The following is a 20357-nucleotide window of genomic DNA, read 5'->3' as shown; positions in this document are numbered from 1 at the left end:
ATGTTATCCACCTCCCATTGGATAACATGGCTAAGAACTGCTCAGGGCAGGTGTTAGCTTTTGGAGATATTCGCGCTTAGCGCGAATATCTCCAAAAGTTGGTAATAGGAGATAGCGATGTTAGCGACTGTTTCCAGTCGCTAACATCTTGGCACGCCCACTTTGCATGTCATTAGTGATAAATATCACTGACATGCAAAGTGGGGCCCAAGATGGTCGCTATCTCCTACTAGCTGTCGCTAACTGGTGTTAGCGACACCTAGGTAATAGGGAGATAATTGTATCTCCGCTTTCTTGGCTTTTAAAGCCAAAAAAGCGGAGATAAACCCCCTTGATAATATGCCCCAAGATTTTTTATTAGACCACAGGTATCATGAACCATCCAGGGCAGCTTGCAGGCTCCCACTGTGTTCCGCAGAACTTTCCTGATGTAGCTTTCTGTGTTACACTCTACCATTCTAGAAGGTAATCGCAACATTCGTAAGTATTTAAAACCCCACAAGACATTCCCTTCCCTTAAAAACTTTAATTAGGATTTAGAGCAACAAATAAAAATCAGCATGAACGGCACCATGCCGTGTGCAAGAGTACACAGGCATCTAAGTTGATTTTGCTACTACTCGAGTAGAAAATCTACTCAAATGGAAGCAAAACTACACAAGAGGCAGCCCTCAGATAAAGATCGTTCATGACCGCCATAATTTTAAAATCACATTTTGAGATGCCAAATCTCACTCTCAATTCTGGAGCCTTGCAGGAAAATATTCTGTCATGCGTTGATTGGCGGACCTTGGCCGGAAGACTAACGTGGAGTTACCAAGTTCTGCCAATTCCACGGGTGGAATGAAACATTCAGCTCACCCCTAGTAATCTCATCAACCTTCATGGTGGAAAAAATCTGATTAAGAGGTCTAAAGTCAGTCTCAGTAACAAAAGGCAATTCCCACAAGTAAAATGTAAAATGCTTGAACACACATACACGTCAACATGTCTCTCTCGATGACTTAATAACGGTCCTCCGCACCCTTGAGAGAACATGACATAAAGGCAACTACTTTCTCTTCATCAATTATCTGCGACAAAACAACACACTGCTCATTTAAACTGCCATCAGTTGTTATCACAATCTTAAAAACATCAACATGTCCGAAGATGGGAATACTACTGATGCCCATCCTAATGGAGGAAAAAGCTGTTTCACATTGTTTTGTCAGCAAAATTGAACCCTTTCTTCAGTAGCAGTAAAAGGGGTTGCACAGCACCTGAGAACTTTGCAACGAACTTGGAATAGTACTCTGCCCACCCAAGAAATGTCCTGACCTGATCTGTCTTGTGGTTCTAGTGAATTAACAATGGACTCTACTAATTCTAGTTTGGGCCTAATGTCTGTGATCCAGGAAAGAGACTACAATAACTCTGAATTTTACACTTTCTTTTTCAAGGAAAGACCAGATTACTCAGAAGAAGAGGGCATGAGAGATTCCATCCAGCACTTTCTTCATTTCATTATTCTTGGAGACAAGCTACTGCTGATGATAATATCAAAGGCTTCCTATTAAAATGATAGACACCCAGTGGCATAAAAACGGTTGTCAGATGTCTGGACTCCTCATGCAACCTAACCTGATGGTAGGTAAATGTGAATATAAATAAACAAAGAGAGAGTAAGGGATCAATTTGCAAAGGCGAAAGGAGTGTACTCCTGGTCCCCTAGGTCCAAAGTTTACAAAAACATAAGAGGAGTACCATCAGAAACTGTTAGGAGAAAACAGTCTGAGTGGGATGACTACAACAAGAAGAGAGTCCTTCTTTTGTTTAAAAACCCCTCACTCACCAACCTAGTTGGTAACATGCTTCATCATCGGGGTCCACCCTGATAGCCGAGTGCCATCAGGGTGTGCTGCGACACCTGAACTACAGTGGAGCGGGTATTCGTGTGTGAGAAGTGAAAAAAAGTGTTAAAAATTGTCCTGGTATACTTGTGTGAAAATATTTTTTATTGGTAAGTTACTGGACAATATTATAATCAAGTGTGTGGATACAATAAAGGTATATTATGACCATGTGTATCACTATGTGTGGGGTCTACATGTTTCAACCCGTTGTGTGGAAGTACCGGATTTCCATCAGGACCAAAAGAAGGAAGGTGGGTGCTCAGGACACACTAACGACCTGCCAGTCCTAAGTTCCTAAACATGTACCCCGATGATGAAGCATGTCACCAACTAGGTTGGTGAGTGAGGGGTTTTTAAACAAAAGAAGGACTCTCTTCTTGTTGTAGTCATCCCACTCAGACTGTTTTCTCCTAACAGTTTCTGATGGTACTCCTCTTATGTTTTTGTAAATATAGGTAAATGTGAAGCCCATGACGTTAAACACCTCCCCACCCACTGCCAAGTACAGTCATGGCTTCAAAAATGTTAGGAAATGGTTGTAGATCCACCCAGATGATTTTCATTTTAATTCATGTGGGTCAATGCACATCCTAATGTGCTTGCCACTATCCTTTTGCATTAGTACAACTGTTGCCAACCATTCCAAAGATTCATTTACCTCTAATATTTCCATCTCTAATACGCTTGACAGGCTGTAATATGAGATTGGGAACTTTCTTAGCCTTATGAACACAAGGTGAGGCTTTCCTCTTCAATATGATTGTATGCTCAAAATCCTTCAGGAGGTCTGAAGTGTTGGTGAAAACCTTTGGGAATTTCCCATAAATGTCCTCATACTCAATTTCCTTGCTTACCAACAGGGATAGCTGAAGTGCATTTGGGTTTAAGGTGATATTCATAACACAATGAAGGCGCCAGCCGAACAATTTGTCACATCATTTGTGTTAGACTTTGCATCTTCGACGTGATTTTCCCTGACTTTTTGCCTCTACCTTCTGTATTTTTGATACTGTGCTGCATTTTGTTTTTGCTGGCTTTGAGCTTTGAGCTATTTGCCGCTGCTAATAAGTGTCAAAGTACAAGTGCTCACTGTACAAATTGGTTATCCACATTTGGCCCATACTGGTAATTCCCTAGTAAAGTGCACTGAGTGTGCCAGGGCCTGTAAATCAAATTCTACTAGTCAGCCTCCCACCTAAGTAGCCCTGCAAATGTAACTCAGACCTGCCATGGCAGTGTCTGCACATAGTTTTGAACTGCCATGTTGACCTGGCAAGTACACCCACTTGCCAGGCCCTAACCTTCCCTTTCATTACATGTAAGGCACCCCACATTGGCAGGATGCAGTATATATGAAAGGCAGGACATGGACTGGGGTGTGTGAGATGTCCTGGTAGTGAAATACTGTCAAATTAGTCTTTCAGTATTGAAAGACTATCTGCTCCATAAGCTAACATGGGAGATATGTATGACTTCCCATTGGGACAAGATAGAGGAATAAAGTTTAGGCTCTCTGAACTCAGAATTTAATAACACATTGTTATAAATGGGGTTTCTGGTTGGCTAGGGTATGCACCACAGCCAGGTAGAACTCACCACTCTAGTCAGGGTAAGGGAGCTACAACCCCAAGATAACCCCTGCTCACTCCCTTGGTAGATTGACAGGGCAGTCAGGCTAATCCCAGAGGCAATGTGTAAAGCATTTGCACAACACACACACACATTCCAGTTACACACTAGGCACACCGCAAAAGAGACTCCACACAAAATATCCTTTGTATTATTAATAAAAACACATTAGATCACATCACATGAATCATATTTGCCATAGGGCAATTGTCTTCACATAAATCATTGTGCCAGTAAGCACTTGTCATGACCTCACATAGATGATAAAAACCACCTTGCCACTAGGCACATGTCATGTCACATTTAGGGCAATAATCACTTTGTAATATATGAAGCACAATAGACTGCATTCACATAAATCAGCTTGCCAACCAGGCAAGTGTCATAACCAGTTATAGATCAGAAATCACTTTGCCCTAAGGCAATGGTCATAAACATAACAGGTAGTGCACTTATAATTTGCACATGTCATAAAGAAGACAGAATATAAGAAAAACAACACTCTACACCATAACAATACATGGTAGGCAGTTTCTAAATAGGATGCGTGTCATCCTATCATTGCCAGGCATAATTGTAATCAATCTTAACATTATGGCACAAAATGCTGCAGTTCATATAAATCCCCAGCTCTTTTTGTTCGAGATCACTATATCCATATCCTACACACACCAGGAGCAGTATCTGTGCTCCTGCTACAAGCCACCTACCCACAAAGTAGGTGTGGAAGCAGCCGCTTCCAAAACAGTAAACAAGTTCCCAGGCGATCTCAAGGAATCAGGGCCTCCATTGAGTTCTCACCTTTCGTGATGACTAATCCTTCATGCCCCCAGTATGGGCCAAATCAAACAGCAGGAGGTGGAGGCACCCGCAATGCCCACATTCCCTCCTCCTTCATAAGTAGCTGGCAGTCCATGACCTTGCGGTGCTGATACAGCCTTGAGCTATATCCCCCTGTGACCTTGACACCGGCCTCATTGGGTTTGTTGGAGGGCCACATAACCCTCTGACAAATGCAAAAAGAACTATTGATGGACAGAATGCAGAACAATGTCATACATTCACCCCAATATAGAGATCTGGGCCTAAATCCATCGTTTTTTTGCTCACCATGCCATTCCCGTTTAGACCCAGGCATATGCAAATCATCCTTGATCATGCGCCCAATGGGAACAGTCCAGCCCGAACTGCCAGGCCCGGTCCTCCCTGGACTGGAAACAAGTATCCCAGGACCGGTTTTGGGCTATCACCCCTCATCAGCCAGGATAGCTTGATTCCAGTGGCATGGAGAGAACGGGACTCACGTCTGAGCATACCCGTCCCACTCAGGGTGACAAATGCAAAAAACACTATTGACGGACAGAATGCACAACAATGTCATACATTCACTCCAGATTCAAGATAGCCTGGCTGATCAGGGTTATGAACCCGAAACTAGTCCCAGGAAGCTAATTTCTGGTCCAGGGAAGACATGGCTTTGGCAGTTTGGGCTGGACTGTTCCCATGAGGCACAGGGTCAGACTGATTTGCATATGGCCATGTCTGAACTGGGGTGGCGGAGTGAGCTAAAGAATGATGATGGATTAAACCCAGATCAGTTGACTGGGGGTGAGTGCTTGCAATGTTCAACACTCCGTCCATCATCCCCTTTGGTTTTCCTACATTACCCTCTGACAGCAGGCTCCGGCGGAAGGATGGGCTCACGTCGCAGACGTCACCGGGAGACTTCACTGAGTTCTCTTCTTTCCTGCTGGACTGACACAATTCTCTTCATCTGCCATGGAGGGTGGGCGTGGCTTTCCTTACTGTCCCCACTCAGAGTAGGACAACAGCAGTGTTCCTCCGCCCCCTTTGGCAGCACACTGTACAGCTTCCTTTCCAAAGGGAGGGGCTGTGCTGAAGGGGGATTTCATGGTAAGGTGCTGGTGCAACCAGCCTGCACACCGTTGCAGGATGAGCCCACAGCACATTTTTTAGCAACTTGGTAAAGCACTCCACATGTGCTGTGGGGCAATAACCATGAAAAGATGGATAAATAGGGCGCTCTATGAGCTGGGTGGCTGGCAACTCTCAAAGCGTGCTATCTTCATGGTATCCAATGCTTCCTTTAGGAAAAAAGCTCACCACGCGATGTTTGGCAAATGCTGAAAGAACAATCCAATCCTTTCTCCTGCTCCAGACAGGAGCAGCAACTGCAGGCAGTCCCAACCCCCTAAAACCTATGGGACAGAGCTCCTCAACCACTTCTTAGCCCTCCTTCCAGGCAGGAAACGTTAAGATCCAGCACAAAACTTTCTGGACATCTTTTTTCTCCCTAAGATTCAAAACAGGAGGCCAGCAAACACAAGCCCTCGGAGAGTCCTCCACAAGCAGGATACCACAGCCAGGCAAAAAGAGTCAGTCCTTTTCCTCCACCATAGACAGAAGTAGCAAATGCAGGCCAACCCACCCCTCACTCAGAAAAGGCAGCCCTCAATTACACAGTCCTTTGACTCTTCTTCTTGCTAGGTTCCTTTGTTCCTTGAAGTTATCTAAAGTCCTGGGGTTTTAGGTGTAATACTTACACCCCAAAATGTCATTGTACTCTTTGTGGCAAGGGTCTTTGAACCCAGTTCAAACCGGCCCTGGCCTCCCTGGTGCAGCATGACCAAAGAGACGGAGACAGCATTGTGAAAAAGGAGACATAGCCTATTCAGGTGCAATCAAAACTCCTCCCACCACTCTAAATGCAGACCAGCTCTTTTCATTCCTCTGATGAGTCACCCAGGCAAGGCAGGGACCCCCTGGTGAAAGTCTAGAGTGAATACGCATTGTCTGTCGATCAAACACCAGATGCTGAATACACAAACAGCCAGAAACACAGAGAATGGTAAAGTAATAAATTGCAAAACACACAAGATGAGGGACGGAATGTTGCACAATGGCACAACATTCACCCCCAGTCACAGATCTGGGTTTAATCCATCGGTAATTTACTCACCAAGCCACCCCAGTTCAGACATGGCCATATGCAAATCAATCTTGACCCCGTGCCTCATGGGAACATTTCAGCCCTAACTGCCAAGCAATGTCTTCCCTGGACCGGAATCAAGCATCCTAGGACTGTTTTCTGGGTATCAGCCGTATTCATCCAGGATAGCTTGACTCCAGTGGCTTAGTGAGCACGGGATCCACGTCTGGGCATACCCTTCCCACATAGGGTGAACTGCAAAACAGACAAGATGATGGACGGAATGTTGCACAATGGCAAAACATTCACCCCCAGTCACAGATCTGGGCTTAATCCATCGTTATTTTGCTCACCAAGCCAGCCCAGTTCAGACATGGCCATATGCAAATCAGTCTTGACCCCGTGCCTCATGGGAACAGTCCAGCCCGAACTGCCAAGCCATGTCTTCCCTAGACCGGAATCAAGCTTCCAAGGACCGGTTTCTGGCTATCAGCCGTCTTCAGCCAGGATAGCTTGACTCCAGTGGCTTAGTGAGCACGGGACCCACGTCTGGGCACACCCTTCCCACATAGGGTGAACTGCAAAACACACAAGATGATGGACGGAATGTTGCACAATGGCAAAACATTCACCCCCGTCACAGATCTGGGTTTAATCTCTTGTTATTTTGCTCACCAAGCCACCCCAGTTCAGACATGTCCATATGCAAATCCCCCAAGTTGAGAAGCACTGGTGGTGGTACTGGTGGTCGTACTGTGCAGCACTCCCTCAGGACTTCCCCATGCTCAGCACACAAGAGCGGGACGCTGGGTGCCGGATATTATGTGCTACTCACAGCTGATGAGCGGGCAGCACCAATTTCCTTAATCACAGTGGCCTTGGATTCCTCACAGAGAAGGCACTCAAGTCACGGCACACTGAGCCCAGCGGTGCCGACTTATGTTAAACTAAAAAACCCTTCATCCTTGCAAAGCAGGCACAACAGAAAGGATGCTGTAAACACTTGAAAAGTAACTCCCTCTGAAAGGTGAAAGCACTTGGTGCACACTGGCTTAAGTGAATCCTCAAAGATGCCAAAAGAGCGTGGAGGGGGTGGGCCACCAAGTCCCTGGAGAGCACTGGGTTCCCAAGAACTGGGAGATAGGCAGCAGATCAGCACATAAGGCAAAGAAGTGCAAAATGGCAGTCCCGTCTGCAGTCCAGCAGTCAGCAGACCAACACAGCAAACCAGGAAATCTAAATGGCAGTTCTTCCTGGCAGCACTACAGTCCCCAGCCAAATGTGCAGTCTGAGTAGCCAGCAGTGTCTGGTTAGAAGTTCCAGCAGTGTCTAAAATCATGCGGCCAGAGCTCAAATGTCTTTGTTCAAGGAGGTATTTAAAAGAAAAAACTTAATAGTGGACAACACTCCCTTTCAACCCAGCTCCGGCTCTGGATATTAGTGGGGGGTAAATCAGCTCTTTGTGTGAGGGCAGGACACTGCCTGTACAATCGTAAAATGTGAACACTCTCTCCCTCTCCCAGCCCTGGAAGACCCACACTATGTAGATAAATGCAGTTGTAACCCTGTCACACCCAACCCTTTCTGTGTGATGGCTGTCTGGAAAGTATGCAGAAAATGAAGTTGTCTACCAGGCCCAGATGTGGAATGGAGTCAGGCTGCAAAGAACAAAGAGTTTTTATTTTTGAGAAAGTCAAGGTCAATATGAATAACAATACATTTATGTATAAAAACGAAATTTAATCTTTATTGACGAGTTCGCCCGTTGTGAACTCCATGTCAAACCCGACTCAGAAATTCGTAGTTAGGAAGGGCCTGAGACCCAAGATGGAGGTCACTGATTGACAGATTACAGGTGGGGTGAAACGCAGTCGACAAATATATGAACATGAAACTCCAGATGTATCCCACAGATAGATGAATCAACACCACAATGGTATAGGAAGGTTGGCCCAATAAAGCACACCCGGCCGGAGGGGTACGTGTGTACCCAAAATACCGCAAAGTCAGATGCCACATGAAGTTAGGAACAGATAGCCAACCTGTACACAGCACACACAGTATAAGCAGTAATCATGCACTCCCCATGACGGACATCTGGACAAGTTACAGCCATATTGTGTCCAAGCAATGTCAAGCCCCACCTGGATTTCCCATTGATAAATTAATTTATGGCTCAAAAGATAGTGGTTCACATGCCTTACCGAAAAAAGGATGGCTGTGACGGTTTTATTGCCTTAAACAAATTGTATAAAATCCATGGCTGATCAGTTGTAAGTTGAGACAGTCCTCAGACACTATGCCTGTAACTGGTATACCTCGCCACACTGTTTAATTAAACAAACTGTTCAGGTTTTGCCAAACACCTCATGTTTTCTCTTTCTTCAAGGCATTTCAAGTTCAAGCAACAGACTCATAAGCACAGTGAAATGCCCACTTTCTAAAAGTATTACCAAAGGGGATGATGGACGGAGCGTTTGAGCAAATCAAACACTCACCCCCAGTCAACTGATCTGGGTTTAATCCATCATCATTCTCTAGCTCACTCCACCCCCCAGTTCAGACATGGCCATATGCAAATCAGTCTGACCCTGTGCCTCATGGGAACAGTCCAGCCCGAACTGCCAAGCCATGTCTTCACTGGACCGGAAACAAGCATCCCCATCTAAAAGTGGCTTGTCTAAAATAGTGATGTAAAATCCAACAACACCAGTGAGCAGGATTTATCACTACCATTGTAAATATACCAAGCATAGCAAAGATACTCCTTTCAGGTTTGGAAGGCTGCATCATTGGGTGGCACAATGGGTGCTGCAGGCCCACTTAAACCATTTAATTTACCTCTCCTCGGTATATGGTATACCACTGAACAAGGAACTAAAAAGCACATTAAATTCAAACAGGTGTAAACCAAGCATACCATGTTTTAGTGGAGAGAGCACATACACTTTAGCCCCGATTAGCAGTAGCAAAATGCCCAAAATCCGAAAGCCAAGAAAAGAAAGATAGAAAAATAGGTGGAGGAAGGCAAAAAGTTTGGGCGTAACCCTGTAAAAAGGCCAGTTCCCACAACTTGTAAGGTAGAATTAGTTCTCCCCTTTAGGACAGAAAAGGTTGAGACATACAGCTCGCTGGCTTCTGGAGATGTGTAGCTTAATGTGAGATTTAATATGGGATTGTTGCCTAAGTTTGTGAAATTAATATTGCTTTGTTGATTTTATTAAAAAGCACAAAAATGACCTATAGTTGCGAGGTAACTATTCCACCTCCAGCATTATTATCAGGATTGATCTATTTTTACATCGAGTTACCCGTAGCAAAATAGAGCATATTTTGCTTGGTGTGTTGCCTGCCCAGGCTAAGATGGGGGATATCACATGAGGCATGCATGCAATGATGGTCAAAAGCAGGGATACCTTGAAAAAGGTGCCCAGACGCTGACCAAGCAGAGCGAGATCGAGTGAGCGGGGCGAGATCCAGGGGGATATGTACAATAGAAGTGGCAGAGTGATGCATTAGCTGTTATAGCTTAACGCCTCACTCCGCCACCTCTGAAACCAAAGCTGTACCATATTCTCAACAATATGGTGCACCCTTGTGTTTCCCCCTGCGATGGTGCTACACTTAGCAGTATAGCGCTAATGCAGGCACCCTTGCACCATAGTCCACGGGTGTCTGCATGCAGAGGAGGATTATTTATGTGTAGGAAGGTGTCCCTTCCTACACATAAACAATCCTAAAATGCCATTTGTCAATTTCATGTGTGCTGCTTTATGCAGCACACATGAAAGTCACAAAATGGCATTTTTTAGATAGTTTGTTTACAGGAAGGAGGGCCTTTCTATACATAAACAATCCATGAAAGAACATTCCAATACTTAGCCCCCGTAATGTTTGGGGGCTGGGATACTTCTAAAGCTACAGTTGGTTTTGCATAAAAATCCTCCGGTTTTGGGAGAAAGCCTCTTCAGATTCATCAGCTCGCTCTAGTCAGTCATTTTTTTCAAAAATGTTGACAATCTGCCAGAGCTTGAAATCTATGATATATAGGTAGCTCATTTCCAATCTTACTTTTAATCATCGGGTTCCCTAACTTTCTTGGTATTTGCCATTGCCCTTGCATAAAACCTCCATGCTGTCTTGGTGGGTAAAAGTATTGTAGTGAGACCGCATTTATTTGAGAGTTTAAATTGCAATGAAATGCACTATCTATTAGCATCTTGGCTTTCTCTGAATCCTTAAAATCGATGACCATACAATCTCCTCTGCCAATCTTATTAGTTTGATGGCCTATCCACCCCACTCTTCTGGCCATTATAATATCAGATGATAAATACTGGCCATGTGTAACATTTTTTGTACACCAATGGGTCACTTTAATAATTAAGTCCTGAGTGGTTTCCCTAGTTTTTTGGGAGCGGGGGGAACCTCTAGTAGGACTCCTACTAATGAAGCAGATGCGGGCGGTAAGTCAAGAATGCTTTGGTTCCCAACTTTAGGTGGGCAATGAGTAGGCTTACTACGTGTGGGTAGGGATAACGTATATGGAGCCTGGGGTCCTTTGGCCTGGGTTGTCTCAACAATCTTAGGTACAAACTCTACTACTTCAGGTGTATTTAACTGACTTAGGCCACTTATAGCACCAATACTCCCTGGGTTAGTAGGGAAACTTGAACTTTGAAGCAGTGGAACAGGATTAGTGTGGATTTGAGGTTTATTTTGCAGTACATTTCCACCCCCAGCCCCTACTGGGTTTGACACAATCGACCCAGTGTTACAATTGATTAATACATTATGGACCAAATCCTCTATTTCTTCTACTTTTAGTATTATTGGCCCTAAAAGAGTCTTTGTCATGTTCCAATGTAAAAAAAATAAAGAATCCAATAGCTGCCCCTGGCATAGATATGTTTGTTATGATAACTGAGTCCGCATTTGCTGATGTGGGGATTTCCTTATAGACTTGTTAGGAGCAGCTTGTTTTCTCTTCGATGGTGGTAAGTCCGGGGCCGCTTCAGTGCCTTCTGATGTATTTTCAGTTTGGTTTTTAGAAAGTATATCTGACTCACAGAGAATGGGTCTCTCGCTAGGTGGTACGCTAGTTGATGGTACTGCTGAGCATTCTGAGGGGCCCATATTTGCCACAGCGTCCCCTTGTGCTCTCTCTTCACTAGTGTTTTGACTTTGGAGACATTTATTGGCCTCAATTGATAGTCTCCGCTCAGTCAGGGCTACTTGTTTTGTAATAGAATGGGCTGCTTTAGTCAAAAAGGAATCAATTTTGCCGGCCATGCCCCCTTGTGTAGCAAGTGTTTTCCTTTTGCCCATATCGACGTAGTTCAGGTGGAGCTCCCTGTCTCAGTTCAAGGCCTTCTATGGGGGGCTTGAAAATGTTTATGAGTTCAGGGGAGCGAAGTAGTTAAAAGTAGTTTAAAAGTTACCTTGCTATATTTGGCTGACTGCCGTACTGGGGCACAAATGTTCAACAACCAGGGTGTCTGGCCCAGCCCGGCCTCTCCTCCGGTCACTGACGGGCGCTGATGGGCGCTGACGGGCATGTCCTTCACCCGGGTATGCCCGGCGCGTCCTGCGCTGTGGGAGGGCCGCTGTGCTTTTATCGCGCCCCACGGCGTGGTGACACGGATGTCAGTTTGCAAAGCCCTCTGGGGGATGTATTCTCGTTGGGCTGTTTGCCTCACAGCCGGGAAGTCGGGAATTCTGCTGTTTAGCTCACATCGGCAGCGGAGGCTGCACAACAATGGTCCTGGTCACAGCAAGTTAATTTTTCAAAAGTGTATCATGCTGCGGGAGGGCTGCTGTGCTTTTTATCAAGCCCCCGGCACGGTGACGCGAATGCCGGTTTGCAAAGCCCTCTGGGGGATGTAGTATCGTTGGGCCGTTCCCCTCACGGCCGGGAAGTCAGGAATTCTGCCGTTTACCTCACGGCGGAAGCGGAGGCTGCACAACAATGGGCCCAGTCACAGCAAGTTAGTTTTCAAAAGCACCCCACTCTGCGGGATGGCCGCTGTGCTTTTATTGCCCCCCCCCCCGGCGTGATGACGCGGATGCCGGTTTGCGAAGCCCTCTGGGGGATGTAGTCTTGTTGAGCCATTCCCCTCACAACAGGAAAGTCGGGAATTCTGCCGTTTACCTCACTGACCCATTTCTTAGGCCTTTTCTAGACACACCATATGTCTTCCCAGAACAAAGCCAAACCATTGAAACCAGCTGACTGGGTAAATCTGTGCCATCCAAACAAAATCCAAATTCAAGGATCAGAAGGTAACACCATTGAACACCTTCAAGAACATCAACCATACTTCAAGATCTGCCCTTATTACAGCAAAAAATCTGTGATGTGGCAAAGTGGCTCCCGACATGGTGAAACCTAGCCTTCTACAGAAAGTCCTTCCTGCCCTAGCCACACGGCAAGCAAAATTAAAATGCCCCAATAGGCCTTGGATTTGCTTCAACTTTAACTTAGGTGATGATTTTACCTCTTCAAGTAAATTCACAATTCTTGCACTTTCACAGCAGGCAATCTTGCTTCCATCTTGACCGTATCTAATTTGATGCCCAGAAAAAACAGACATGTTTTAGACTCTTCAGTTTTTTTCAGGAGCTAAAGGTACTCCTAAATCATGTGCCATATTTTCAAATTGATGTAGTGCTCCCACGCAATCTTGGGTACCTGCTGCGCCTACAAGCGAAAAGTCATCCAAATAATGAGTGACCAATTCATGGCCTGTTCTGTAAATAAAACACCATTGCAGGACTGCACTAAATAGCTCACACAGCTTGCAGGAAGTAGCACAAACCCTTAGCAGCACTTTATCTAAATACAATTGACTGTCAAATTGAAGCCCTAACAGATGTCAGGTAAAAGCCAGTAACTTAAAGGACCTGCCATTCTTCTTTCTGCAACTTGTTTGCACAGTTCCTGTCTCAATCTGAGAATGCTCTTAGTTTGACTTTGGATTGTCAGCAAATCTACGTACCCTAGGAACTTCATAACCAAGTCGAAAGCCTTCTTTAAATCCCATTCCAACATTTTCAACTCATCCCTGTTAGGATAAAATTTCAGCAATGAATCAATGTTTCAAAATGCCCTTGTATTCAGGTGGAAATAATCCAACCCTTTCCCTGCCCTGACTATTTTCTCAAAGGTTTACCTGGTGCCCAACTACTGAAAAATTGCATGCTTTTGCCCACATTTTGTACACACATGCTTGTACCTGCAGGGGTTCCTTGGACAATATCTTTTGTTAAAACTCCAGCAGGCACCAGAATTGTGATTTTGGTCTCTGTTCCATGTCCTCACCCCAAGATCGGCCTGCCAAGAACGGGCCAATGACAAATCGCTAAACCGCTTGCAGTCTGCATGGTTGGGAGAGGACTTTGTGGATACATCAATTGTACCCATAATTCATTGTCCACTTCCCCCCCAAGGTTTTTCAGGAATAAGGACCATTCAATCCCAGAACTGTTCATCATAATGTAACCATGCTGAACCCCTAAATTCCATGTGGGCCTTACGGAGGGTGTCAATATACTTGAATATAGATACTGCATGCTCAGGAAACTTAGTAAACACTAGCAAATACTAAAAATGCTGCTGTCCAACAATCAATTGTTGAGGGAACCTTCTGCCTTTTTGCTAACTCTCATGCTTCTTCCCTAGACCCCTCTTTGAATTGTAACTCTCTATTAAGTAACCTATACATATCCACAAATTCCCCCTTCACATTTTTTCTTTAGCTCCATTGCTCAGATGAGCCCTCAATGGCATAGCTTGCCCCATGTAACGCAAATGTTTCAATCCATCAGCCTTATTCTTTTCCCCATCCTCTTTCGATTTTCCATCTTTGTTCAACCTCGACTGGGATACCCATCAAGGTCGTCTTTTTCTTTGTCATCATTTTTTGTGCTATTCTCCTGATCTTTTTTAACTGCATCCACTGCCTCATTAATTGTTTCAGTACCTACACTTTTATCCACAACACTAGGTCCCAATACCTTCACTTTTTTGCAATGCTCATTACAAATTCCTCAATTACTCCATCACTGACTCTCACCTGTACTCAAGGTGTAGAATAGTTCTGGGGGTCTGTCCAATAAAATCTCTCTGGCATCCCCATCTTGTAAAATATAACTTTTGGAAAACTCATTAGATCATCCCCCTCGGTTCTGCCCTTCAGCTTTCACTTTATTCCAATCAGGTATTTCCCCCTCTTCCAATATACCTGCCTCTTTATCATATTTCAATTCCACTCCCATTGATCATCCACACACACAGCACTCACACCTGGGCATTTACCATCCCCAAACCCCCCATTGAATTGTTTCCAATCCACTGGTTTGGACTTTGGCAGAGAAATGTTCTTTTCCCGCGTCATCAGGATGGTTGAAGCAAACTTCTCCCTCTCTTCAGGCTGGTCCATCCAGGGCACTCCAGACCCAGCCGGCATATCATCATTGCATCTGCTCTTACCATGCAGTATTCTCTCTTCATTGCTCTGCCAGCCGCCAAATTCTGCAGAGACTGTGGGTCTGTGTTCTTCCTGACTTGCACCCTCCTTTTTCTATATCAGCCTCACTGGGTACCCAAACCCATTTTTCAGCCTGCAATGCTTTCTTATTTTCAATATTGATACCTGAACACTCACTACTAACTCCCTACCTCTCTGCAAAACGTTTTCAACCCTGTTATGTCAGGTGTCTTTTTCATTATTCTTTTTGTTAATGACTACCTCCATTCTTTTTGTTCCTAGAGCAGTTCCTAGTTCAAGTGACTGAAATGTATTCATAAAAATATCGCCTTTTATAGTGCATTTTATTGAAGGTAGAGTCCTTTCCATACAAAGCTCCCCCATTATATTTATCATTTCTTTCAGACTGTTTTAAAAAATTGGCACTTTAAAATTCGAGTTCTATATGAAGGGATTTTTTACATTGCTTTATTTATCCCCCTGGCGATCAAAAACAGCTTCTTAATGGCTAGAGGGAGGTGTCAACACTGCACAGCAGATTCTCCTTTAATTGTGGAATACCTCGGGTTTGCCTCTCACTGGCTGGGCAGTTTAATTGCCTGCAAATGCGTACGCATGGGGCCCCTCCCACATTCTTTTGCTCCTTTGCCTCCCCCTGACAACGAGCCTTCATAAAAACTCCAGATTCTTGTTAAGCACACACCATTACTGCCACTGCAACCCTGCTGGCTGCCGCACATTTTGGCCTCTCCATGCCAAGCCAGGCTTGTGAAAGCACGCCGGGTTGGATTAAGTCTTTGCAGCCTGCGTCACAAACAACTTTTAATGCTTCCTTAACTGCAGCTGCCTTATCCACCATAACCTAACTTAATAATCTTAACTAAACTTCAAGTTGAATAGTTTACCTCCTACATCAGGCCACAGCATCAGAATGACACACTAAAAAATCACGAGCCTAACGACACCTAATCCGTGAATGAATGAATGAATGAATGAAAGTATTTATAGAGCGCACGGTGGCCGAACGGCTTCCTGGCGCTGAGAGCTCTAGAGAACAGAACAGACGGGGCCGCGGAGGTTAGCAGGGGTAGGCCTGGGCAAACAGGAATGTTTTAAGCGCTTTACGGAAATGTGAGAAGATGGGGATAGAACGCATAGAGAGAGGAAGGGAGTTCCAAAACCGGGGCGCAAGGACAGAGAATCTAGTTCCACCAGAGCGAGTTTTACGGAAACGGGGAACAGTGAGGAAGGCAAAGGAAGATGATCGGAGAGTGCGAACAGGGGTGTGGGTAGAAATCAGAGAATTGATGAACGCCGGCCCCCGAATACCTTGACCAATGACTGCTACCTGTGAGGCCCAACATCTACCACCTGCCTGAAGCCACCCAGGGGTGACACCACCCCCCGGAGCACCCATTTCAGCAGACTGCCACCACAAACATTGTCCAGAGGAAGTTCATGGCCCAGCCTCCTCAGCTGAGAAAGATAAATGCTAGATATGGCCTGCTACAACGTGCCATGATGGTTCTAACACTAAATGGTAAAACTACTGAATTTCATGATGAGGATGACCTGGTACAGGTCCTAGAAATCATCAATATGGGAGAGATGGACACCCATGCCTCCCTCCAATGAGTCAATTAATAACCAGATTGACAGCTGCTTCCCTGCTCCAACCTACGTTAGCGGACCCTCTTCAAACACCAACAAGATGCAAGGAGGTGACAGGAGCCCAAAAAACCTTAACAGGAGCAGAATGACGATAGTTCCCAATGCCCGTCTCTGTCCGCTCTGCCAATCGATAACATGAGTTGGTAGGCGGGCAACAAGGGGGGAAAGGCAATGGGGATAAGAAAAGACTGCCTGGTTCACCCTAGTCTCCTTCCTTCTGGTTGTTGCTCCCACTCTTCTAACTGGCTGTGCTGTCTGTATGGTTACATACCCAAAGTGGATCAGGAAAGTGTCCCTCTTCTGTGATAGTAAATGTATTTCTTAGATCTCTGTAAGCTTAGTAGAACAATCTTCTTTTCCACTTAAATTTAACACCTTGGCTGCTCAGGATATTCCTCTGCTGTGCTGGGCCATAATAATAATGGGTGTGGTCATGACGAGCTCAGCTCGTCATGAGCACACAAGCACCGTGCCTCATGACGAGCTGAGCTCGTCATGAGCACCGAAGGGGTTAAGGAATTAAGGAAAAGAACAAACTCATGGCGAGATTACTATCTGGAGCAAGGTCCTAACAGGAGAGGCCCGAATATTCCTATTCCACAAGACAGAGAGACAGAGATAAATCAAGGTTCTTTTTAAAACCTTGATCTGATTGTTTTCCACGTTTACATACGCCACTAACCTTTGCCATCCCCTTATTGAACACACCCTTAGATAGAGGTCCGGAGAAAGCTCACTATTTTCCTCAAGGCAATGGGGTTCTCACTGCTGGTCTAAGGTTTGTTGAACGAAGACCTCTTCATTGCTTAAAGCTACTCATGGGTAACTCCTGCAACTGCTTTACCACTCCCCCACCCTTTCCTTCATAATTTCCTGTACTATACTTTTCTCACAACAGTTAGGCTTGGACCCCTTAGCCATAAACCCACAAGCAGTGCAGTACGCTCTACATTGTCTGTAGCATGGGAACCATAACTCAAGATCTACACATACAGGGGCATTTTGTCACGCCCCTTTCGCCACCACAATGTCACTTTCAGTGACGTTGTTGTAGCGATAGGGGCTTAGCCCTATTCACAAGGCAGCGTTAAGCCATGTTAGGTGGCATAAGGCGGCTTAATGCTGCCTTGTGAATCAGGCCCCCTTCACACTGTTTTTAGCGTGAAAGGGGCGTGCAGTGGGTGTTGCGGTGGGCATTCCACCACAACACCCATTGAGTTTGATGCTACCTCCTATTCACAAGGGAAGCGTAAATAGGAGGCATCGCCAAAGTTAAGACCAGGAAAGATCTGGTCTTAAGGTGGCAAAATGAGGAGAAATGTATTTGTCCTCGTTTTTGCTTTCTCCATGTGTGCATGGAAAAAGGAAAATGCCATTGTTTTCTTATTTACAGGAAGGTGTACCTTCCTGTACATAAACAAACCTTTTTTTAAAATGCCATTTTGTAACTTAAATGTGTCCTGCAAGAAGCCTTCCTGTACATAAACAAACCTCCCTGTTTGCAGACACCCTTGCACTCTTGTGCAAGGGTACCTGCGTTGGCGCTAAGTTATGAAACTTAGTGCCATCGCAGGGGAAAATGAAAAGCTGCACCATATCCTTGAGAATAGGGTTCAGCCTCACGTTTCCGAAGTGGCAGAGAGAGGCGTTAAGCCAAGAAGGCTAATGCCTCTCTCCGCCACTTCCTTGAGAATACGGCCCATAGTCTTTCAATGTCAACAGTTCATCATCCTGTCTCAAAAGGAAAGAAAACGTGCTTACCTGACACATGGGATTCCAGACATTGTGTTGCTAAAAGAGACTCCTCTCAATAAAGAGGAATTGGATAAACTCAGAAGGCCAGGGGACGAGAGGGTCATCTTTTCAGTGGGCTCCGAGAAGCTGACCAAAAGCTTGCAGGCAAGGGTACTGAAGACATGGACTGACAAAAAGTGGATATATTGCTTTGTGAAACTGAGCTTGCGGAGGAGCTGCATCATAGTGGGCTCAGTCTACACCTCAAATATTTGCAGGGAAGACTAAGGGCCTGATTTAGAGATTAGCGGACCGGTACTCAGGACTCGTCCTTGGTGCTTGTAGAAACTGGAGCATTGGGAAAAACCACAGGGCTACGTGGGAGGTCAGTGCAGTGAGTGTATGTAGGGTCAACAAGAAATACTGCACTCAAGCCCTCAGCCATGACTAGGAACACTCCTGTCACTTAGAGCACCTTAGTCAGTAATATGTCATAAGAGGTCCTTGATGTCCCATAGACCTCCATGAAAACTGGAGGCAAGCACACACAAGCCCTTATAGAACCTTTGGCAAGCAGGATAGAAAAACTCCCTACAGACAGAAGCAGCAACTGCAGGCCAACCCAGCAAAGCAACACTCAGCAAAGGGGAAGTACTCCTACTGACAGCCCTTCAGCTCTTCATCTTGGCTCAATCCCCTCTTGATCCAGAAGTGTTCTAAAATGTGGGAATATAGCCCCAAAATGTATGTGTATTTCGGCCCTTGTAGTAGGCATACTTCAAATGAAAGTTTTTGTTAATCACACGATCCTGCCTTGCCCTGCCTTGGCTCCAGTCACACTACAGTGGGATGGAGATAGCATTGTGAGAGGCCAGGCACAGACATATTGATGTGTCAGTGACAACTCCTCCCACCACTCTAGCTCAGGAAGGCCAACAGCCTGGTGATGGGCCATCATGATATGCAGGGCACACCTCACCTCTCTTTGTGTGGCTGTCCGGAGTTAATGTACAAACAACCCAGCTGTCAATATAAACCAGACATTGATTCCACAGGCATGCAAAGACACAGAATGGTAAAGAGAGTAAATGCCCACTTTCTAAAAGTGAAAAATCAATAAAAATTGAACAATGTATTAAACCGAGATCTTTGTGCCTGGGATGAATGTGCATTGTTCAGCATTCTGTCCATCATTTTCTCCTTTTCCTTTTGTCTCCCTAAGTGGGAAGGGTATTCCCAGACATGGGTCCTGTGCTCACTGCACCTCTGGATTCAAGTTAGCCTGGTTCATGCCCCAAAACCAGTTCCCGGATGCTTGTTTCCGGTCTAGGGTGGACCTGGCTTGACAGTTCGGGCTGGACTGTTCCCATGAGGAGCAGGGTCATGCTTGATTTGCATGTGGCTGGGTCCAAACTGGGGTGGCGTTGCGAGCAAATTAATGATGAATTAAACCCAGATCTTTGTGACTGGGGGTGAATGTTTGAAAATGCTCAGTATTCCATCCATCATGCTTTTGTGTTTTGTTAGTTTTGCTGTAGTTACAATAATTGAATTGAAGTGTTCGAAGTCGCAATGAAATCGCCAGATTCCCCCAAGAGCCAGGCTTGCCTCCTACATCTGTCATTGTCAAATTCACCCATACAGCCATCCCACTTGTTTGTAAGTTGGAGGAAGTGATCAGGTGTATTATTTATCAAGGTGCAATAGATCGTGGAGATGGTTGCCTTACCCAATTTTCCCATTAACAACTTTGCCTTGAGCGGACTCTATTAAGGTATCTGCCAGAAGGTAGACAAGTAAGGCATGGTGCAAATGGAGATTGCAGAACAATTGTGTTTGGGATAGGCAGTATTGGTCCCACAGCTCTTAAAAGGAAATCAGTGCCCCCTCCTTCAAATATATTCAAAGTATGAATCCCTATTCTGTTCCATTGCAGAACCCCTGGAGTTTCGGCACATGCAGGAGCCATGTACCCTGCCACAGCGATGT

The sequence above is a fragment of the Lissotriton vulgaris genome, chromosome 3_1, assembly GCF_964263255.1.
Source record: "Lissotriton vulgaris chromosome 3_1, aLisVul1.2, whole genome shotgun sequence".
In the NCBI taxonomy this organism is placed as follows: Eukaryota; Metazoa; Chordata; class Amphibia; order Caudata; family Salamandridae; genus Lissotriton; species Lissotriton vulgaris.
Note: the sequence above shows the minus strand (reverse complement) of the source record.